The sequence below is a fragment of the Atractosteus spatula genome, chromosome 10 (assembly GCF_055471065.1).
Source record: "Atractosteus spatula isolate fAtrSpa1 chromosome 10, fAtrSpa1.hap1, whole genome shotgun sequence".
NCBI lineage: Eukaryota > Metazoa > Chordata > Actinopteri > Semionotiformes > Lepisosteidae > Atractosteus > Atractosteus spatula.
The window spans coordinates 23731924-23756606 of NC_142715.1; the positions used below are offsets into that span (position 1 = coordinate 23731924).

At 40.1% G+C, this 24683-nt stretch overlaps 1 pseudogene; it reads left to right on the forward strand.

Annotated features, from left to right (window-relative positions):
* Positions 1 to 8029: 8029 nt before the first annotated feature.
* On the forward strand, positions 8030 to 15749 carry LOC148826042 (protein FAM78A-like; annotated as a pseudogene).
* Positions 15750 to 24683: the final 8934 nt, after the last annotated feature.

Consider the following 24683-nt stretch of genomic DNA (forward strand, 5'->3'; position numbering starts at 1 on the left):
ATTAAGTGTAAACGAAATGTACCTTTGAGTGTCATCAGCATATGAATGAAAGTTAATATTATGTTTTCGGATTATCCTACCTAGCACCAACATGTAGAGAGAGAAAAATATTGGTCCCAGCATTGATCCCTGTGGTACCCCAAATTGAACATGTAACAGTAATAGTGTCATCCTTTTGGAACTTTAATCTATTTGGGATAACCAATGTCAAAAATCACCATAATGCTGGAAACGAATAGACTCAACAGTGCAATCTTCCACTTTTGTGGTGCTATTTCAAGCTAGCTTTGTACTTTTAAATCTTAGAACAAAGGTTAGAACAAAGGTTAGATTACAGCACTCACCCACAGTCTCATGACACATCACACAGTGACACACCACAGCTCATGACACATAGAGCTACTTTTGACATTTCTAAAGGAGGAAATGTATTTTGTTCAGACTTTACTATGTTCCCCATCCTTTTACTAAACTCTTCCTCAAACTCTTAAACAGTAAATTTTGTACATAGACACACAGTACCCTGGCTCCAAACCAGTATCATCTCTAGACTTTATGAAAATTTGAAAATGGGGTCCTTCTATGGGTGACCGGTGAAGTCACAATATGTAGTGTCATAGTGTCCACATACTTGACCTGCACCAGTACAGTTGGCTCAAAACCAGTATAAGCTTCACACCAATACACTTGGCTCCACACTAGAATGAGCAGCACACCATTCAATATACTCTCAATATCTGTTGCTCAACTGCAAAATCATCTTCTGTTACCCACTGAAATGCCACTTTAAACCTCCTCCTTGATATTGCAGACACCAAGATTGCTTGTCTTTCACCCCAATGACCAGCAGATCCTTCAATCTGTAAGTGTAGGACACTCCGTTCAATCTAAAGAGACACAGTTCCTCCAGCCTGGCAGTGTAGTTCATTTCCTTCCGCTCAGTTTGCTCTTCTCCACACTAATTCCAATATAATTTCTATAACATCTATAACATGGTGATCACTTCTGTACACAATAATTTAAATGAGGCCTCACTAGTGCATTGTACAGTTTTAATACCACTTCCCATAATTTTAATTATTCAATTTTCACTACAAATAAACATTTTGTTTTCCTTTTTAACTGCTTCCACATAGCGTCCAGAAAATGTGAGCAGAATGTTTCAGTCCTGGATTCAAAATTAAAAAAAAACAAACACATAGTGGTCCCGGCTTAATTCAACACGTTCTCCATGTGTTAGTAGGACAGAGTGCCTCATTCTTGCAATTTCCCAATACCCCCTGTGCCCTTGAGATGCGTCACAAACCAGTCTTAGCTGACAGAAACAGGGGAACAGGTCGTTTCTGTACTGTGTTCAAGTATGTGGACACAATGACACGATGTGTTGTGACACAGCAGAGTACATTTTTTTTTCTGAAACTCCACCAGTCACCCATAGAAGGAACCGATTTTCTTCCTCCACAAATCTTCTTCCTCCATAAAAAGGCATGTGGCACCTGGATCAGTGGTTAAAACTGATCCTATTTCCAGATCAGTGATAAACGTTCCTCATATGGTTGCATGGTGTTCAATCCAAATATCACTCTCTCAACCACCCTCTAAAAATACTCTCATTATTACAGTGTACACTATGTGAATGAGTCTCCATAAACGCTCTATGGACACAGTGTATGATCACAGTATAGAAACTCTCTGGAGAGGAAAGTGCAGTTCTCTAATCCACAAGGTCACTAAGATATTTGACAATATGAATAAAACATACTGTAGGCTAATGTTTTTTTTAAGATGTGTTCTATTGTGTGTGCAGATACGCTACATTTTTCATACATATATATTGTGTATTATCCATTAGCCATTCAAAAGTATCAGTGTCAGATGATCTGCTATACAATGTCAGATGGTGCACTCTGCCTGCAACCATCATTTGTAGCCAGGAAAGTGACTCACTGATTCCAGGTAAAAGATGTACTCTGCAGAGAGCTGTCTGAGTTCTGTTCTCAGACTGACTCTTCCAGCTGGGAAGTGTTACACTTTGGCAAAGTGGAAGAAATCCTAAAGCCTATTGAGTAATGAGAGAATTCATACATGAGATAAAGACTAGTTTATTGAAAAGAGGCATTAACACGAGCAAAGAGTTGATGTACCTGAAAGGATGAGGTCTCATGGAAACATCTGAAGCCAAGGCAAGCAATGATGGAAGATTCCGAGTAGGATCTGCAATAATGGACAGGAGCAGTGGGAGTGGTCCAGGCAGGTGACGGTGCAGCACAGCAGGACTGGACAGGATAATCAGGAACAAGACTGGAAATGACCAAAAGTGCACAGACCACCAGGTAAGCAGGAACTGGACCAGGAACAGAAGAAGAAGTGTGCAGGATCGCCAGAAAGCAAGATGAGACTAAAACATGGAAAATAACAGATCAAGACAGAGTGCAGAAACAACATTCAATAAAGAAAGTTATATATTTTTGGCTAAAATCAACATACTAATTATTATAGAAAATGCGAGTTCATTCCTGACCTTTATACCATGTTAAGAGAAACATTATCCAGTTTCAAACTGGAAATCAGTTAAAAGCAGATTCATATCAGCAGGGTAACAATCCATACCCTGAGTGAACACTCCTGGACATTGGTATCACTCTACTTGCTCCAAGAGGAAATACCGTAGAAGGACTGGACTGCTGAATTTCGTAGGCCTCTTTATGGGAAGTAGTTTCAAGGGTGTTTCTTAATAGTGCAGTTATAAAAGAAAGGAAGCTTGTAGTGTTTGAGCAGCACAACATTGATTTTATCTTTGGCTTTGACAGTACTGAAGCTCTAATAGGCCACATACATTTTAATTTTAAAAGAATCTTCAAAAGTTCAGTCAACGATCTAGAATCTAGAATCTGTCATCCCAGCCATCCTACTATTTCAGATCTGTCATCAAGTCTCTGACCGCCTGAGTCGGTGTGAACAGGCCCCTCAACAGATATTTTGCTTTGCCAGTTGTAGTTAATAAGACCACGATTCCAGGAAGTGCAAATATATTTCTATTGTTGCAGACTTCGCTAGGTTCATTTTTAGAATGCCACTCATTGAAAATATGATATGCTTTGTTTGATGACCTGCTTAAAAAACTCTTATCTTATCTCCACAGAGCCATGATATCAATAAATATATACAGCCTCATTTTGAAAGTGAAAGGGTAGCTGTATCTGAGTTTGGGGGCATTGTGAAGTTGAAATTTCATTGTAACACGAGGTTCTTGAGTGGTGAGAGCAAAACTGCTATTCCCATACTTTCTGTTTTTCTACACAGTGCTTGTTGTGAAGAGCTCATGTTCATTCTCTTAATGGCTAAGGTCATGGGCTGTGAAAGCCAAGTCGGCCCAGCAAACAGTAACGAGAAGAGATGAGCCATTGCTGATTGCTTCTTTATTACCCCCTCTCACACTATGAAAACCGGTACAAACAAAATAGTAGCATCACTATGACAGGTTAGAACACAAACAAAACATTGCTCTCTATCAAAGTCACCTGGAGATCTCCTCTCTTGTATTCATCTAAAACTCAAATATCACCAAAAGTCAGAGTCATTTTTTTACATTTATGTATAATGAATGAACAGTGCCTGCACACATGCTTTAAAGAACTGAAAATCAGGTTTTGACATATATCATCATATGTTGAAAATGGGTGTTGAGCATCCTTTTTTTGTCTGAACACTGAAGAGGCAGGAGAAGGACATGAAGTAGTAAGAAAAGAAACACACACAGACAGTGCTAAAAATATCAGAGTTGAATTTCCTCTTTCTCTTTCTTGAGGCGATCCTTGACACGAACAATTTTGCTCAGAGCACTTGAGCTCACAGGAGTCGGTTCTCTAGGACAAGTGGAAAGGAACAACCTTCAATAAAGAAAGTAATTCATGAGTCAAGGGGAAGAGTTTTATATTTTGTGCTGATATCAACATGCTAAATAACGTATAAAACGTGAGTTCATTCCTGAACTTTATACCATGTTAAGAGGGGAAAGATCCAGTTTCAAAACTGAAGTCAGATAAAAGAAGGATGATAGTTTTTTTGGGGGAAACCTGCATTTCCATTAATCAAGGTAATAAATACTGATGGGTTCAAGAGCTGTCAAGCAACAGTCCAAATATCTGAAACAGAAGAGTAAATTTGAACATACACACTAAGTACAGAGACACAATATTTACACTGCTATGTCTGCCTGTGCTCAGTCTAACCAGAGAAAAGCTCCTCAAGCAAGTGTTCAGTAGTTCTGGGGCTGTCCTTAAACACCTGCTTACTGTTTAGCTTTATTAAACACCGGAACAGAGTTTCTGTTAATTCCTGTTTCATTCAGAGAATCTTTTTTAAAAAATTGCTGGTGATCTTAGTTTTACATCGGTTTTGGGTCTGTAGTAGAAGTAGTTTTACAAGAGTTAACATAATCATGTTCGAGACGGATCTGTTCCCCGCCCCACCAACTCCCACCAGCCCAAGTCTAGGCAGCCACCTTCCTTCCAACCAGTCCCCCAGGATTCAGTCATCATGAATTTGGAGGAGATAAAAGGGGGCTGCCCCAAACTTTACATTCACAGTCAGTCAGCACCCCCTTGCCGAGGACCTCTGCGCACTGTCCCATCACTGTCCTCAGGCGCAGGCTGATAGTCTCCCATCCTGAGGGTCCGGCTGTCTTGATGCCCAGCCCTCAGTGAGGCAGGAAAGGAACAAACCCCACAATGGCAGGCGGGGTCTAGCACTCCTCCGGGTTTTCCTGCCCCCTTTAGGCTGCTCTTCTCCTGTTTCCCGACAGCTTCTGGCTCCGGCGCCCAACACCTCCTGGGCGATGTCCACAGTGGTAAGTAGGTGACCTGTCTTCGCTGCTCTACTGGTGTAACACCAGTGGCCATCTCCTCCTCCCCACCCGATTCCTCTGATGCAGCCCCTGTTGCCCAGCAGGGAGCACCCTTCTGGATGTGCCCACCGGTCTCCTCAAACACAGCATTGGCCTGCTGCACCAGAGCCAAAAAGCCTGCTCCAAGGAGACCAGCATGGCCAGCATCACATGACGCTGCAACTATGTCGCCTGGGGTGCTATCTCTCATTGCGCCTCTTACGGAAGGGTGGTGTCATCCTGGTGGGCAAAGTAGACCATGTCTGCTGTGACTGATCCCAGGGGCTCGCCTGGTAGGTGCCATCGTTGGGCCAGCTTTGCCCACAGCAATCTGGGCGACTTCCCTCCTCCACTGAAACGCCTCCGGATGGCCAACGCCATGTAGCTGTATTGCTGGTCAGCAAAGCCTGTCAGGCCTTCCCCTCCCGGGCCATGGCAAGGTGGCCTGCCATCTCCCCCTGGGACCAGCCGTTCTCCCAGGACGCCCACTGAAACTGATACTGAAACTGATACGGGAAATAGTCCCCTCTCTGTTCGGCACAAGCCAACTGTACATATCATGTACAGATCCTATGCATCTGCGTCTGCATAGGATCCTTACACTGATACTTTTATTCCATATTCTCAAAGGACATTGATCACCAGTGGAGACACTGATCCACTGAAACCCAGTGGATTTCTTTAGTATGAACAGTGGAAACTACATGGATTTAAAACTAAAAACTGGAGGCACTACTTTACTCATAGGGTGATGGAAAGGTGGAACAAGCTACCCAGCCATGTTGTTAAAACTGATACCCTGCTTCCTTTCAAGACACAGCTGGATGAGATCATCTGATGCATTAATTACTACCAAATGGGCTAGATGGGTCTCTAACTCTTCTTTTGTTCTTATGACCAACCACTGGGAGAATTTGCAGAGATGGTTTTGGATAGATTTTATGTTGAAATCCGTTTAGAGAGCAGGGAGTGGGAGTGATGGAGATTCTGGTTTTATTACAGCAAGCAGAAGAATAAGAGGAGCCTGGTCTAGATTATTTAGGTCTTCCTCGGGTCAGAACAGGAACCAAATGTGCTCACTCAGTCCACCTAGATTTAATTTCTAACAGTGGCTGCACCGGTGGAGCCATTCTAGCTCTTGGCACTTAAGGGTGGGACACCTGCTGGGGGAACTGGCGCATCTCTGAGTCCAACAGGTGCTGTAGGTCTCTGTCCATCCATCCCACCCTAACACCAATGTAACGATTTTGGGTTCTCGGGCTTGTGCCTCCGCCGCTCCCATTTTCTCTCTCTAACACATGGGCGCAAACCATCACTCAACAGGGGTCTTGCCGTCTTCCTCAGCCCGGGCAGCCAACATCCGTGTTATGCGTAGGGGCATATTTATTACAGTATCTTTTATTTATAAGCGCCTGCGAATTAAGGTTTTCTAAACAGGGAAAGCAGGGAAAATATATATATTTTTTCCTGTTATGAAATTTGAATGTAAACGATGCAGGACGGAACCATTAGATTGAGGATTACATTATTGTATAACAAATTCAGGCAATCCAAAAACCACAAACTGTCCTAGCCTGATTATTTTAACACTGCTGAAAATCCAAACTTTCTGTTAAATACATATTTCAGGCAAAGAGCGGGTATAATGTAATGTAACAGGGTTCAGGCAGGCGCCCTTGCTTGAATCCAGGACTCCGCCGTCACTCAACAGGGACCCAGCCCGGTGACCTAAAGAGAGATCTCTCCCTATCTTAGCAGCTGTGGTCCAGCTATTACAGGGAAGGGCGGTGACGTCACCGCTCTGGTAAGCCGGCTCTTACACAGTGCCTGTCGGCCGTATGCGTTACAGTAATTTATTTTTTGAGAATGCAATCTTCGATTAAACGACTTATACAATATGTAAGAGGTTGTCATCTATTCAATATTATTTTCACAGCTATGTATAAAAGTTTTTTAAGCAACAGTACATTAACCCTTGCAACGCTAAGTCTATTAGTCTTACCCTGAAGGCATAAGATGAGTCTGAATGTGACATTATGAAGAAATCAAAATATTAATTCCGCTCTCTTTCACAACTAGAAACATGCAAACGTAGCTTAAATCGCTCTCACATCCTCTCCTCCGTCTTTTAAGGAAACTATAACAAAAGTAAGAAAAAAAAACGACTGATCGTATAAGGGTACTAAAACTTGAGGTAGGAACTTCAAGCGCTCGACGGAAAGATCGTTTATCAGGCATTGCTGTTGCAGATGTCGATATTATTTTATGCATCAGAGCATGTAGATCAGTCTAGTTCTGTCAATCACTACTTTGTTTTAAATGGCTAGTTTATTTTAAACCGCCGGTAGTTTAAAGGAAAGCGTGGCTGCAGCTCTTGGTGTAACTGTTGATCGCGAACTTGAACTCACCTGGGACATGCCTGCAGGTCTGTACAGAATCCACTGATGTCCGCTCTTCTTCTCTGCGGCAATGGACTATGCTATGGCTATAAGAAACGGAAACCTGCTTCAGAGAAGTAAAGTAAGCTGTTTGTATATTTATCAAAAAATGCTATTGATAACTAGAATATTATTATTATTATTATTATTATTACAAATGCTGGACCTCCTTAGCTTTCCAGTATAGAAATACTGATTTGGCATAAAACGTGCAGTAAGTTTCTTATACAGAACATGTGCCGGGAGTGGATATTTTTCAAGACTAGTAAAAAATTTGAAACTGCAACAGGATATCTAACCATCGCGATAACGCTAGGCTATGTGCCATGAAGACCTTCGGTTAAGACCCAGACGTCCCGATCAAAACGTAGGCGGAGACATCGATAACCACCTAACCTACCGCTTTGCTCTCTTGCCGCTCCTCTCAATGCATTTAAGCGCCGCTCATCCTCCTTGCTTAGTATTGCGTTTGACTTTTGATCTTCCCTTACTGTTGGCTGTTCATTTAGAGTGTCTTCTTGTTTTCGGACCCCTTTTAGTATTTTTATTTCGTTTCTCGGATTGCGGCTTTGTGTAACATTCGAACTTGTCTGTTTTTTCCGTTTTTGAGCAAATCTTTCGGATTGCGAAATCACTACCGAGGAAGTTCCTGGTTATTGTTCTGTCTACTGAACCCACATAGGATCCATCCTTCGGTTTAGGAAGACTGACCGTAACACCTTCTTTAAAAAAATATATATATTTCCTTGAGTGGAGACAAAATCAGTGACTATGTTTTTCATGCGTCTGTTGCCGTTCTTGGGAGTTCTAGTGATATTCAATGCAATAGGCTCTAGCCAGAGTTTTCCCAAACGTTTCCGTGAAAGCATTGCCGTTCTTGAAGTGAATTCTATCATAGACTCAAATCCCACCAGCATCTACGAATCCTTCTCTGCTCTGCGGTACACAACCCCGTATTTCCGAGCTTCGGCCCGGGTACTGGTGCCGCCCATCGCTGCTAAGGAGACCTGGACCGTGGGCTGGATTCAAGCGTGCAACCACATGCAGTTTTACAATGAATACGGGGATGAAGGAACGTAAGTACCGCGTTAGCAAGCGAACTGATGTTCACATTATATATACTGTACATACAATGGCTTATTGGGGCTATCTACTAGACTTCAGTAAGAAATATGTATAGCCCTATAAAAACACGTTTCTGTGTAACCTCTAAGAAATGCTTTACCGCATAAAAACACAAAACTGAAAATGCTCAGCACAACCTGCTACAATATACAGTATCTACAAAAACGTTTCAGAATCTTTTGACTTCCTACAGCCTCTATAAATTGGTGAACAGACGCAAGTCTGATAACATTATTCTATAGTTCAGGTGGGTAGCTGCGTCAGCATGCATAAGGTGCAAAGGGACAAGTAATACTTTTATTCCATGCTGAAAAAATAAATTAAACACAACGTTTCGGCTTTACAAAACGAAGAAACCAAACCGGTTGAACACAGCAAACCCAATCTGTTTTCACAAGTTGCTTGCACTTCTTGCCGCGGGCGAAATAAAAGCTGCTGAGCTAAATAAGGAAAGCTGTAACTATTACAACTGCTCACTGTTCCTCGGGCTGTGACAGGAGATCACACATTGTATTATTATTATTGAGAGACAGGCTCACTGTCTGTTCCTCAGGCTGTGACAGGAGATCACACACTGTATTATTATTACTGAGAGACAGGCTCACTGTCTGTTCCTCAGGCTAGAACATGAGATCACACACTGGATTATTATTATTGAGAGACAGGCTCACTGTCTGTTCATCAGGCTGGGACAGGAGGTCACACACTGGATTATTATTATTATTATTATTGAGAGACAGGCTCACTGTCTGTTCCTCAGGCTGGGACAGGAGATCACACACTGGATTATTATTATTGAGAGACAGGCTCACTGTCTGTTCCTCAGGCTGTGACAGGAGATCACACACTGTATTATTATTACTGAGAGACAGGCTCACTGTCTGTTCCTCAGGCTAGAACATGAGATCACACACTGGATTATTATTATTGAGAGACAGGCTCACTGTCTGTTCATCAGGCTGGGACAGGAGGTCACACACTGGATTATTATTATTATTATTATTGAGAGACAGGCTCACTGTCTGTTCCTCAGGCTGGGACAGGAGATTCACAGCCGAAACGTTGTGTTTTCCGTCTTTTCCATTATTCTTTTCAGCATGTAATAAATGTATTACTTGTTCCTTAACATTAGTCTGTGCCTTATGTTGATTGAATGTAGACAGTAAGGGGTGAATTAAACAGGCAGTTATGCTTTACCTTACTTCAAACCCCTCTTACCCACTTTTGAAACTCCATGTGGGTCCTAATGCCCCAGTATAGTGACGGGGACACTGTACTGTAAACAGGTGCCGTCCTTCGGATGAGATGTAAAACCGAGGTCCTGACTCTCTGTGGTCATTAAAAATCCCAGGGTGCTTCTTGAAAAGAGTAGGGGTGTTACCCCGGTGTCCTGGTCAAATTTCCCATTTGCCCTTACCAATCATGGCCTCCTAATAATCCCCATCCATGAATTGGCTTCATTACTGTGCTCTCCTCCTCACTGATTGCTGATGTGTGGTGAGCGTTCTGGCGCACTATGGCTGCCGTCGCATCACCCAGGTGGATGCGGTACATTGGTGGTTGCAGAGGGGAGTCCCCATTTCCTGTAAAGCGCTTTGAGTGGAGTGTCCAGAAAAGCGTTATATAAGTGTAAGCAATTATTATATTTATTATTATTATTCAACTTATAAGAAAAACAGCAAAAGACATTATTCTTTTTTCCTTCTTGTAATTTGCCTGTGCAGGCAGAAATTTTCAAACAAGGCCTATGTACAAAAAATTACACCCAAGTATTTGGTCATCCAAGAGCTGCTTTCCTCCTTTGAGGTAGATCATTAATTGGTGGCTGTGTGGGAGAAAAAGAGTATAATGTACATGAAGGTTCTCTTAAGTAGCAAGGGAAAAGTAACCAGGCACCACATTTAGAATGTTTACAATTGTAATATAAATTGTACACAGAAATAAAGCAGAATGATCAAATCCAGGGCAGCATGGTGGACTCCAGGGTCTAAGGTTCAGTTCCTGGGGTGCTGTCTGCGTGGAGTTTGTATGTTCTCCCCATGTTCACATGGGTTTACTCCCACAGTCCAAAGTCATGCTGGTTGATAAATTGGCCTCTGGGAAATTGGCCCTGGTGTGTGTGTGTGTGTTTGTGTCTGTCTGTGCTGTGATGGATTGGCGTCCTGTCCTGCCTGCACTCTCTGCACTGTGTCCCCCACTTCCCTGAATTCTACGTCTAGTGGATAGTATTTGCAGCCCTGTATTTAGTCTTAACTGTGAGGTTAATGTTAACATGGCTCAGTATGGAAGAGCCCAGCTTCACTGTTTGTATAACCTTCTTCCAAACTTCCAGCACGGCACAGCACAGCGCCCCTAGAACCCCAAGCTGGCAGTGCTACTTGAGTTATTGCAGTGTTCTTGTGTTATCGGCTAATTCACAAGTGGTGCACATTTCTTTTGCTGAGTCCTAAATTAAAAAGTTTCATGTGTCAAGACAGCAAACTTTTTGGTTTCACTTTTAGATTTAGTGTAACTATCAGTATGATCAGCTTAAATAAAAGTGAGGTTAATTAGCATTTAGCATGTTCATACTATGCAATATTTATACATACAGTATATATAATAGAAGTATAGAGTTGCATTCTAATATATTTTTACACATCTTAAGAAATAAAATGGCTGGATTTATTTGTATCTGTTTTTATTTTTGAAAGCTTTTCTCAGTAACTTCCAGTACCTCTTGCTTTGCTGAAGAGTATGAGATTATCAGGTATTTTATATCCTCAGTGAACTGTCTAAGGGATCACTAACAGGTAGTATATTAATCCTACGTGTGCTGTTATTTTCATAACTGCTGTTAATGGTGCTGTTCTTTCACCATTCATAGTTGCCTGTGAATGTTTGCCTTTATTTCAATCATGATCTTTAGCCAGGACTACTGTAGCTACATGGCTGGAACATGTTCTGGTTGTATTTGAAGGTAAAATAACTGAACTCTAATGACTGTGAAGTGGACCTATCAAAACATGTTCAAAACTGGTATTATTTAGGGGGGGGAAAATTAATGTATCGTTTGATGTTTAGTTTCTTAATCAAAACTAATTGCATTCGTCCTACGCCATGGTCAGCTAGATTGAGATGTTTGCAAACTGCTCTAATGAGCTCAGCAATGGTTTCTGGATTAGTACCAAAAGAAGGTTAGAGAATTGCTGTGGAGAAAGTGACAAGGTCTATATTAAAACGCCTGAAACAGTGGCACAAGTCAAGATGTGAATATTCTCAGAAATTTCACATTTCCCAGCAGAGTACTTGTTAACACGGTTCTTAATAGATTCAGCACCAGTAGCCTGGACTCAAATTTCCCTCTGGAGAAACCCTTTTGTGTCTCTGAAATGAAGAGTGACAGGGAAGGGATTGAGAGAAATGAGAAAGAAGAAGACGCAAATACAAAGAGACACATATTTAATCTTTTGTTTCTATGTACCTGTAATAAAAAAGGAAATGCTGCTACAGTACATATTCAATCAGTGCTTACTGTAAAGATGTACACAAATGTGTTCTGCCGTACAGTAATCTTTTTATTACCAGGTTGCAGCTTAACCTTCTCTAAATAGTCATATGCAATGTCACTACTACTAGTGACACTGTGCACACTACACGTTGCATTTATAGGATTTGCTGACACTCTCATCTTGGTATACTGTATAAGGAGCTTCTTGTATTCAATGTCCAAGTCCAGGGAACAAATTATTGTCAAAACAGCACTTACCCAGTCCTGCAGTGTTTTGATGCCAGTTAAGATAGGACGGTTTGTCCAAGAGCATGGACAGTGTTAGTTTCAGTGTGGGTGAGCCACTTATCTGACTGACCAGGACAAAGACACTTGTCCAGTTGTCTGTGGTTTGTTTGTTTGTTGAGTTTCAAATCAGTGTATTTTCAGCTCAGTGCTCAGCAGTGACCCTGTGACTTGTCTGTAAACATCCAGTATCTCAATCAACGTTTCTCAAATGCACAACAGTACAGTGTGCAGCAGTACGTGCCGGCAATGCAATTCCTTTTCTACGAGGGGGGGGGGGTCATAAAAATGACTAAATTAAGTAACATAGAATATGAATAAGATGAACTCCAACAAAACTCAATATAAATAGAGCTGTTATGTGTCCAGGGTGTATGCAATACATTATGTCCAAGTAGTGCAGTACACCAAATACAAAGAAATACAATGAAAACTGTACAGTATGTCCATGCAGCCATTACAGTGATTTGCTGAAGCTGCAGGTTGGCTATTTAGCAGTCTTGAATGCTTCGATACTAGGATGACTGGGGTCTTGAGAATGGATCTGGACTTCTTAAGACATCTAGCTGAGAAGATATCATGGATGTCTGGTACCTTACAGCCGGTAATGAGCTGCGCTGACTTCACCACCCTCTGTGGTACTTGGTGCAGTGCGATTTCAGGTGGAGCAGTTTCCATACCAGGCAGTGATGCAGCCAATCAGGATACTCTCAATAGTGCACCTGCAGAAGCTGGCCTGGATATGTGATGGCATTCTGAACATCTTTAGCCTTCGGACAAAGAACAGGCGCTGCCGTGCTGTTTTGACCACGATGTTGGTGTGGTGGGTCCAGGTAAAGTCCTCTGAGATGTTAACTCCCAGGAACTTAAAACTGCTGACCCTCTCCACTGCAGTCCCATTGATATAAATAGGTATGTGATCTCCCTATTGGTTCCTATAATCCACAATAATTTCCTTAGTCTTACTGATGTTCAGAGAGAGGTTGTTCTCCTGGCACCATGCTGCCAGGGTTTCAACCTCCTCCCTGTACGCAGACCCTTCACCATCTGTGATCAGGCCGATGGCTGTTGTATCATCCGCAAACTTGATGATGGAGTTGAGTTACGCCTGACGACACAATCATGAGTAAATAAGGAGTAGAGGAGAGGGCTAAGCACACAGCCATGGGGGGGCTCCAGTTTTTAGAGTCTGGGTAGAGCATAGAAAGTTTGTGAACCCTTTAGAATTTTCTGAATTTCTACATACATTTGTAAATTTATGTAAAGCATAAGTTCACATACTTTTTCTGACAGACATTTCATGTTGGATCATTTTGATCAATAAATGAATGAAAAAGTATATCCTTTTGTGTGTTATTTGTTTTATTGGGTTCTCTTTGTATATTTCTATGACTTAGATGAAGATCTCATCACATTTTAGGTCAGAATTATGCAGAAATTCAGAAAATTCTAAAGGGTTCACAAACTTTCTAGCACCACTGTATGTTGGTGCCCACCCTCACCACCTGCGGACATCAAGAAGTCCAGGATCCAGTTACAGAGGGAGATGTTCAGTCCCAGGTCCTGGACCTTGATGATGAGCTTTGAGGGCACTATGGTATTGAATGCTGAGCTGTAATCAACAAACAGCATTCTCACATATGTTCCTTTCTTATCCCCTTGTGAGAGGGCAGTATGGAGGGCAGTGGCTATAGCATCCTCTGTTGACCTGTTCTGGCGATACGCAAATACTAATGGGTCAAGTGTATCAGGCAGTGAGGAGGTGATGAATGCTTTGACCAACCACTCGAAGCACTTGATAATTGATGTAAGTGCAACGGGGCAGTAGTCATTTAGGCACCTGACTCTGTTTCTTAGGAACGGGGACAATGGTGCCTTTCTTAAAGCAGGAAGGAACTATGTACTGAGCTAGAGAAAGATTGAGTATGTCTGAGAAGACATCTGCCAACTTGTCTGCACATGACTTCAGAACATGGCCAGGGCCAGGAGCCTTGTGTGGATTGGTCTTTTTCTAAACTTTTTATAAACTCTATAGTTGTATTTAGCTCTTTTGATGGCTTTCCTGAGGTCGTATCTGGATTTTTTTTGTGTTTACCCAATTTGCTAGATTTGAAAGTGGCTGTCCTAGCTTTAAGTTTGGCATGTATCTTTCCATTTACCCATGGTTTTTGATTTGGGTATGTGTGAACAATAATCCTGGGAACCATGTCTTCAATGCATTTATTGATGTAGCCAGTAACATAGTCTGCATACAGATTGATATTTCTGGCAGTTCTGTGGAAGATCTGCCAGTCAGTCGTAAGGATAGCAGAGTCCGGAACAGATGGGTCAGGCCAAGTTTCAGTAAGAGCCAGCACGTTGCAGTTCTTGATGTCCCATTGGAAAGAAAGCCTTGCTTTCAGTTCATCCAGCTTATTGTGACTGAACATTAGCAAGAAAAACTGCATTTTGTGTTTACTTGTGTTATCTTTGTCTAATATTTCAATTTGTTTGATGATCTGAAACATTTCAGTGTGACAAACATGCAAAAAAATAAGAAATCAGGAAGGGGGCAAACACTTTTTCACACCACTGTATATATATTTTCTTGTTGGATGGGAACACATTTTCCTGCTGGAAAATTCTTCCTTAGTTCTAATTATGTGCATTGCTGTGCAAAAGCCTTGGATATTTTAGGCAAATTCAGGAAGTACCATATGTTATGAGCATCATTAATTGGTACAAGCCACCATTAATGTTTTCAACTACTCTAATCATTTTGACTATTTTTCCTACAGTTCAGTTTGTGTGAGTTTTTGATCCATAAGTGATCAGAATCTTCAACAATATGATCTCAGGAACTCAAAGTAATGATGACCCAATTAGAAACTTTATAGTAGCTAATCAATCCAGCCACCATAGACTTGTGTGTTACTATAAAGGGGGAAAGTGTCAAACTTGCACTGTTGCTGTGTTACATGTTGATGTGCTGATCTATTAATTGGTGTGTTTTGTTTTAGGTTTAGCTGGGAGATCCCTGATTTAAGGGATGGTAAAATTCAAGCAATAAGTGACTCTGATGGGGTGAACTACCCCTGGTATGGCAATAAGAAAGAGATCTACATTTTCACCGGCCCCACCACGAAGGACACAGAGTTCAACGTCAGCATGGACGACAATTTCAACCCCAGTGTGTCCTAAGGGCGTGCCCGTGAGCAACAGCAACCAGCCCCAGCTGACCAATATCTGCAGGGACCAGAGCTTCATCACCTGGCTGGTGGCCATCAACCAGGCCAGCAGGGAGCACTTCATCCTGAAGACCATCAAGTGGAGGATGCAGCTGCAGATCGAGATCGACCCCGGCAAACCCCTGGGCCAGCGTGCCAAGCTGCTGGAGCCCACCGCCCAGGAGCAGCCCCAGATCCTGGCCAGGAAGGAGTCCATCCCGCCCAATGCCATGGTGAAGCCCAATGCCAACGACGCGCAGGTCCTGATGTGGAGGCCAGAAACCGGGAAGCCTGTGGTTGTTATACCACCAAAACTATAGGGTAGTATATTGAAGAAAGGAACCCCCCCCCCCCCCCGACCTTTTTTTTTACATCAGAAACATGAATTAAAAAATATAACAAGATGCCCCAAGTGGCAAAGCTATGAACGTCTCCTGGACTTAACAACTGCAACCATTCTACCTTTAGCACAGTGATACCCGGCCCAGTTTAAATTAAATCATTGCAAAAATGGCTAGTATTATTTTTTGCAAGGCATTTTTTTAACATTATATGAGAATATATACAGTAGGTGTGTGTGTATCTACAAATTTGCACATCTTGTTTTCTGGGATAGGAAGGGTGGGAGAATTGTTTTTTCAAACAGGAAAAAAATAATAAAGAAGGTAGTCCCCTAATTGAGTAGTCACATTAGAAGCTCAAAAAAAACTATGATCTGAGTATTTATACTATGCAGTAATTTTGTACCTAAAAGAACCTGAAACTCCAACTGTACTGTTGTAGAGAAAAGAGGCACAGCGCAGTTCGGTGAAGGATTGAAAGAGGTTTATTAATAATGAAGTGGCCTCCCCAAGATCAGACTGTCAGAGTAATCCTATCTGATTTGCTTGCCATTGTTCAAAAGCACCCTTTTATACCGTTATAATCATCTCCTCTATGTACCTAACATGGTATTGGAGAAGCACATATTTTATGATCAATATGTTAAGGACTAACCGCTGATCCATGCTACAGACTTTCATATATGCAACACAACAGTCTGCTTGTTCAGCGTATGTGTCAGATTCTTTTTTTGCAACAACAGGTGTTTGTACACTGTGTCCTTCGCACAAGCATCTGTTAACTGTATGCAGAAGTGTGCTTTTCCGGTCACAATAAATCCCCATATATATAGGTTTCTCTGTCAGACATGATATACCATTGACAGCAGTGACACCCGAAGAATGCTCCACAGCTGAAACTTGCTTCCTTTCTTCTCTTTTCAACATGGAATAAACCTATTACTTGTGATACACCATTGCGTGGCTGACATTTGTATTGCTTGTGAGGTTCCCAACAGGGATGCAATTCTAGAAATAAATTTAGAATTGTTATATAAAGGCTGTAAAGTATTACAACTGCATATACAGATGCAGCCATTCAAAATGCGTGCGTTATTTTGCGGCATACCCCGGTGGGCGTGTCGCGGCATCACGCAGTGTCACGCAGTGTGACGTGGTTAATCGCGCGTCATTTGACGCTCTGCCGGAAACTATCCGGCGTCACCTTGTAAAACCGCCAGGGGGAGCTTAACCTCTCATGTACAGCATTTGAGCCTTTAATTTTGAACAGTGTATTACAGCATGTTAATCTTCAGTCATTAAAATGTTGGTATATTTTATGAAAGCAAGATTGCTCAGTTGGACAAAAGTACACAACCTACCTTTATCAGAAATATTTATGCATCAAAGCCTTTACCGAAGATATTACTAATAGTATTAATAATGGATGACTTTGGACAAGCTGTATACTCAAAGTATAATTTCTTTAGCACATTTGTACAAGCACTTGGAATCTGTCCAAGCCATACTTTGTCAGGCATTTTGTTTTACTTCAACGGGCATAAAAACTTCCTTGCTTTTAACAGGGCGTTTCATAATTTCTAACTACGAAAATGATTTAAAATGCGACACCTATCATTCAACTAGAGCTTAAAATATCACAAGGAAAAATACACACCGGTATTCCATTTCTCCCTAAACATTGTAAGCTTCGAAGTCTTTAACTAACGTGATACCGGAGTCAACAAGCATACTTTTAGAATTTGATTAAAAGGGAATATAATATGGAATCGCGTATCTCAAGAATTTAATAACGGTATGATTATATCCGTGTACTACGGCAGGGCTGTGTAGGGCTGTTTCGCCTGCCTGCTCATGCGAGCTGACTGTAGCCGACTGGTCTAGGTGCGTGCCTGCCAACGGGCAGGTTGTGTGCTCGAATCCAGCTGGTGCTGAACCTTCCAGTTTTATTTATTTATTTTTTAATCGCGTAACATATTACCGTATGCAAACTGTACTGTATACAGTATGTATATGTATATTTAATGTCTTAACTGTGCCCGTTTAATTGAATTTTAAAAAATTATTTAACACGAACATTAAGCTGTTTACATCTTCCGCCTGAGAACAGTCACCCGTTGCTACCCAACGCAGAATGGTGATTGGCTGACACCATCTGACACCCCTCTGATTGGAGAAAAAAGACGTGCTGGTTTGCTATACATACTGTAACAGGAAGAGGATTTCTTTCTATTCAAAACGTGTATTTTAAAAGTTTAAGAAGTAAAAACCTTACAGCGTACACAGATTTCTAAACTGATCAGGATCGTTATCTTTGTCTTATGCATAATAATATTCACCGCTCTGTGCAGCAAATTAATAATAAACTTTATTTTATATAGCGTTTTAAACGAATAAGTAATTAGATTGCTCATAAACCTAATCACTTGCTTTTTCTTTTTATTTAGGCTCAGATTTCAACTATAGATCGTATTATTAATAACCATAATAACAACCAACCAACAAAAACAACCATATAAACATAATACCAACCAAAAACATAGATAACAACCACAATACAAAATCAAATATATCAAACCATTTTACTCTCGCAAAGTCCTCCAATTATCATAATCCCGCCCCTTATGCAAAACCAAACCTTCCTCCCATCCCAGTTTATCCTGTTTATCATAAACAAAATCCACCTCAATTTTCAACATAAAGCATTACACAAAATCAATACCTCAACACTCCATACTCAACAACGATAATTCACAAACAGCCAGAACATGTAACTACACATTCCCAAACAGACCTAATTTCCATAGCCCCGCCCCTTATGCAAAACCAACATCCCTCCCCTGTTCTCTCTCTCCCCTGGCGGTTGTAATTGTTTTTATTTTCAAATAAATTTTAGCAAAGTCCTTCATTTTAAAAATCTTAAGATTTTTATATTTATGTCTTTATTTAGTGGTTTCATTAGTGACAAAGGCTAAACTTTCTTGGAAAAATGTCTTTTATGTAAACCATGTTTGCTATTTATTCATTCAGGGCTAAAATATGTTCATTGTATTCTAATGAAAGAAGGGTTCCTTTCGCCGTAGTCGGGAGCCTAGCCTTTAACTAGTAAGTACTGTACTTACTGGGTTTTTGAGGGGGGGGGGGGAGAAAAATCGTTTTCCCAGCCTAACAGTATTGTTTTTAACCTGTAAATTTGCTGGACAGAGAGGTGAACATTATTACACAGAAGACAAAGATAGCGATTTACGTTGCATTGTGTATCGTGCTGCTTTAATACAGTTTTAAATAATTGGAAGTCTAAACAGTATCAGCTTTATTTATGGGTTTTAAATAAAGGTGATTTAAACGCGATTTAAATCAATATAAATGTTTATATTGTAACGCATAGGTGACTATTCATTGTTATTAAAATGACTTAAATTCGATCATGTTGTGATATTTAGAAATATACATTTGTTTGGTGCGAGTGAAGTTTTATTTAATCTCTGAGCCATACTGATTCTTCTGGAAGCCAGTTTCCGCCAGGGAGTAAAAAAAAACACACTATGGTATTCTCTCCAATGCAGTGCAGTTAAAAACATACCTCTGATGCTGCTCCTAAATGAATATCGTTTATGACCATCAGAAGCTTTATGCTCCTTTTCTTTTTTCCAGTGGATTGAACAGGGAGAGGCATTTCATGATGTACTTTTCACTGATGAAACAACAGTGGCTCTGGAACAGTTTTCAACCATGTCGTTTTATAAAAAGGGGAGATATGTACACGTTACTGAAGCTAAACGTTTAGCCTTTGTCACTAATGTAAACACTAAATAAAGACGTATAGAAATCCCTACGTTACAGACTGTATATGGCTGGTATTGGTAGTTTAAAGAAAAAATACACACCAGTATTCCACTTTCTCCCTAAACATTTTAAGCATCAGAGTCTTACATGTGGTTATTTATTGCATAATTTAATTTTGAAAGCCACTGAGACATCAGGTACTACTGTTGTATGGTACAAGTGTGGTACTTTTAGGGGTACCACGGTACAGAACACTAGTTATTTAAATATGATTGATAGATAAATAGGCCCACTTTATTCATCCTGAAGAAGATAGAAGACATCCTGATGTCTTAACACAGATACTACAGTGCTTAAGTACTACTCACGTATATGTTTCTAGGTTTATATTATGCATTTCATACGGTCAAATTACTTTTGAGCAACTAATAAGAAGCGCGAAACGGTATGCGTTTTAGTTTCGTTTCGTGCTGGGACCCGTGGATTGATTAGAGATATCAAGTACATACAAGTCATTTTTTAAATGTTGTAGTTCCTCTTGAAAAAATGTTACGAGTACATCATCTATCAACAATTACACAGGTTCTGTTTCCATATTGCGGATTTTGGTTACGTAATATTATGTTCTAGATTTCACGTTGTGAATATATGATTTGGGCAAACAGAGCCGCAAAGAAGTACATTATGGGTGGTTGGTTTTTTTTTGCAGTTTTATCTAGAACAAGCGATGCTTAAACCTTTGTCTGATTCTTGTGAAACTATCCACACGACAGTTACAGTACCTAGGAGTTGACTTCAGTGATGTCACTGATGGGATGTTTCTAAAAATCCATCCTCTGTAAAACGTCTTCTCTAGTTGTCCTGCATATGTATTCGCTAATGAAGCTGTGTGTTCTGAGCCTGGATCTCTACATTTGTGTATGAACCAGCTTAGAGAGCTAAAGACAGCTTGTGTTTAAATTGAGTGTAAGGCAATTTATGCTTCTAAAGTCATGGTCAGCATTTTTGTACTGTGCTGTAAACTTGTTCTGTGCCAAGTCACATTATTTTATAGCATTTTTATAGCGTTATCAAATCCGGTGGCGCGGTGTTAGTTTCCTGACTCCCATGTCACATGGTCTGTGATTGGAACCTGTAATACCGGTTTAATTCGTCACAGCCAGCACTCCGGTTGTAAAGTAGAAGCAGGCGAGATTTCCAGCGAAAAACACCTCCCCCTTCTTCAGGTGTGAGGGTCATCTGCTCAGAATGAAACGCTAAAATGTAATGTAGGCTCTGAATGGGTTCAATTGTGATTTGGGCTTGATTAAGGTCGCTGCCTTTCATCTAAAACCCTACTTGAATCCTTCTAAACTAAAAATCAGTGTTAGTGAGTTCTAAATAAAGAGGTATCCAGGTAACAGTGAAACGGGCGGACAGTCTGGGGAGATCGCCCGTTTTCCATGTAAATAGTTCCCTGGTTCCGCACCCCTTGGTGTTTCTCTCGCTCTCTCTCGGGTCACCTGATCATTAGCTCGAAAGATTTGAGTGCTTTGTGTATATTCTAATGGTAGTGGGGGCAGGGTGTGTGGGAACAGGTTTGGTTGAAATTGCATTGGAGATCTATGTTCTTCACACCTGAAACATTTTCTCTGAAAGCATTTTCTTCGCTGTGTAACCGATCTTGTTACAGCATGTTACAGTTTACTATTATTAACCATATTAATTTTAAGTGCTTAATGTAAAATCTTGTAAAAATATATTTTCATTGTTCAAATATACATTAAGTCTGACTATCATATAATAAGTTAAATACAAAACTAAAGAAAAAATAGGGTTAAATATAATTCAAAATATTTTGCTAACAATGTTAACTGTTTATGAATAATAAAATGTATTAGCTAAGGAGTAGGATGGCACAGTTGTTAGTATGTTTTTTGTTTTGTTTCTTTTTCATAAATACAACAGTAGTACCTGATGTCTCAGTGGCTTTCAAAATTAAATTATGCATGCAAACCTGTGAACTAGAAAGATAACTAAGATATCCATCCATTTATAATGGTGGCAAAGTGGTTAGCATTGCTATCTTGCAACAGTGGGGTCCTAGGTTCAATTCCTGCCATCCTGTGTGTGTGGGGTTTACATGTTCTCTCTGGGTTACATGGTTTTTCTCCATATGTGTGATATGACTCCCTCTCGCACTCCAAAACATACTGGTAAGTTAATTAGTTTATGGGAAACCTGGCCCTGGTCTGTGTGTGTTTGTGTCTGTCTGTCCTGTGATGGACTGGCGCTATGTCCAGGGTGTATTCTGCCTTGTGTCCGTTGCTTACTGGGATAGGCTCCAAATCCTCTGTACTGGATAAAGAGATTAGAAATGGAAGTAAAGACACTGTGTGGATGGAACTATACACAGTGTTAGAAACCCACTATGAAATGGCAGCATCTCACTGAGAATAAAATATTTTTTACTGCTGGCTTAAGGAAACAGCCTTTCCACCTCTCTTGCACATCAGTATCCATACCTAGTTATTTAAACAAATTGCCTCTAATTATAAACATCTTAATATGCTGGCTCTGTGGATCCGCATCAGCTATGTTTGCCCATTCCTTCAATTCATGTGCATCCAACACACAGTTCAATGCCAGCAACTACACATAATCTAAAATACAATCCTTATTTCAGTATCTATGTAAACATATAGTCTGTTAACTTCATCATCTTCATCAAAAGTATGCCTAACCCCATTAGGAAGTGTTCTTGTTATAAGTGTATTCCTCAGCTTTCCCCAAACTATCTTCTTCTTGCCAACATCTCTAGTCTTTTATCCTGCAATAACTCAGCCAACACTTAAATCTCCAAAAGCTGCTTGTGTTAATTTCTTTAAATCACAAATATCATGTGTAAATACTGGCCATGTAATACTCTGCATTGTGGAATAATAGTTTATTTTAAAGGGAACTAGAGAAACTAAGAACTAGAGAAATCAAGAAAGGCTTTTTTTCTAGAATTAATAAATGCACATCCTGTTCACTGGGGAAATTAAATCCACACTGAGCAATCTTCAATATGTTCAGAATATGACAGCAAGAATCCTATCAGGGATGCATTACACCTGTTTTCAAGTCCTTGCACTGGTTACCTATCAGATTTCGAGTCAACTTCAAAATCCTTATCCTCCTTATATACTGTCCTACAACTGGTATTATTGATCTCCGAATTATTGTACATGACATGACTTCATTCAGCCTTTCCTGAACGTCTATGACAGGCAGAGAGAGTGCTGTTTCTGGTGCGATCTTTTACAGCTGACATTTCACTGTTTTAAACGAACAAGAAATTAGATTGCTCATAAATCACTTATTCTATATAAACACAGCGTAATTGCCCTCCGAAAATCTTCTTTTTCTTGTTCGTTTTAGAGACCTTGATCGAAACTGATTTTAGATGTCAGAAAGAATTTATTTTCTCTATATTTCCTACATTGCTTTGTCAAGATTTTAACTTTATATCTAACTTTATATCTAGGCTCAGATTTCAACTATAAATCGTACAGTAATTAATAGCAGTAAATACTGATGTTTATACATAAAAAAGTCATGCCTTGGAGTATAGACCCCCAAAGGAATGCCATAGACTCAAACTGCAAAATAAACACATACAGAAAGAAAGTATTTGTATTGTAATTGCAAATCCTGGTACTGTATGAGTGATTGGTATGACTTTCCTCATTACAAATCTCTTATTAGAATTTAAATTTCTCTGTAACTCCAGGTCAGAACAGAGAAAATGTAACTGCCTTAAGGAGTTTACGATTATGAAAAATAGAAGGATAAGCATGATACGCATGTCTTCTGTCATTTTCTAAGTCATGTTACTGAGCACCAAATCTTATTGAGAATATGAATCCATTTAAGGTTTATACCATTAAAGTAACAGTTTATTCCATGCTGAAAATGTTTGTACCAGACTTTTTTGAGGCCTGTTTAATTGTGTCTGAAGTCTGATGTTGTAAATTTTATTGTTAAAAAGATCCATGAAAATGTCACTACTAAAGTTAGCTGGTACTGTTGGTACTGTAAGTGGCAAGTAGAGCTCATATTTTAGATTTTGTGTAGTTGCTAGTGTGTGTTGGATGCACATGAATGAAGCGACGGACACAAGGCAGAATACACCCTGGACATAGCGCCAGTCCATCACAGGACAGACACAAACACACACACACCAGGGCCACTTTAAATCTAACCTCAGAACCTTTCTTTTCAGAAGACTTAGTGTCTGTATCTGCTTCATTTTCTAATTTTGGTAGCACCTCTACCTGCTTGTCTTTCTTATATGCATTTACTTTGTAATCTGTGGTCCTTTTATCTGTTTTTACATCTACTGTATTGCTTTGAGATGCCACCTTTAATGGTGATATATCAAATAAAGTTTTTTATTATTGTTATAGGGAAACATGATCAGATTGTCCCTGGTTCAGAAAAAAAAGATCTAAAGTATACTAGTTTGTCACTCTTCTAATTCCCTTTGCTAAATGACTTTTCATACTAATCTGATCAATCTAACTGCCAGTTTTCTGTGCTTTCTCTATCCTGCTAGATTTGCAATTATTCTGAAAATTTTCATCTTGAAATAACTCATTTCTAAATACCTTTTTCACTGTTAACATCTTGCAGCAACTCTGCGACAAAATATACACTCTGACAGTTCATCCTGCTACCAACATTAAATAAAACAAATCTTAAGATTTCTATATTTATGTCTTTATTTAGTGGTTTCATTAGTGACAAAGGCTAAACTTTCTTGGAAAAATGTCTTTTATGTGTTGCGGAAAAAACTGACTTGCTTTAACAAAATATGTTTACAAATCCTTTCACCTGGCATTTTCGTAGTTAGAAATTATGGAGCGCTCTATTAAAAGCAAGGGAGTTTTTATGTCCGTTGCAGTTCTTTTGCAACATGAATATAATTATATCGTTATTAATTTCTTGAGATACGCGATTCCATATTATATTCCCTTTTAATCAAATTCTAAAAGTATGCTTGTTGACTCCGGTATCGCGGTAGTTAAAGACTTCGATGCTTAAAATGTTTAGGGAGAAATGGAATACTGGTGTGTATGTTTTCTTTAAAGTACCGATACCAGC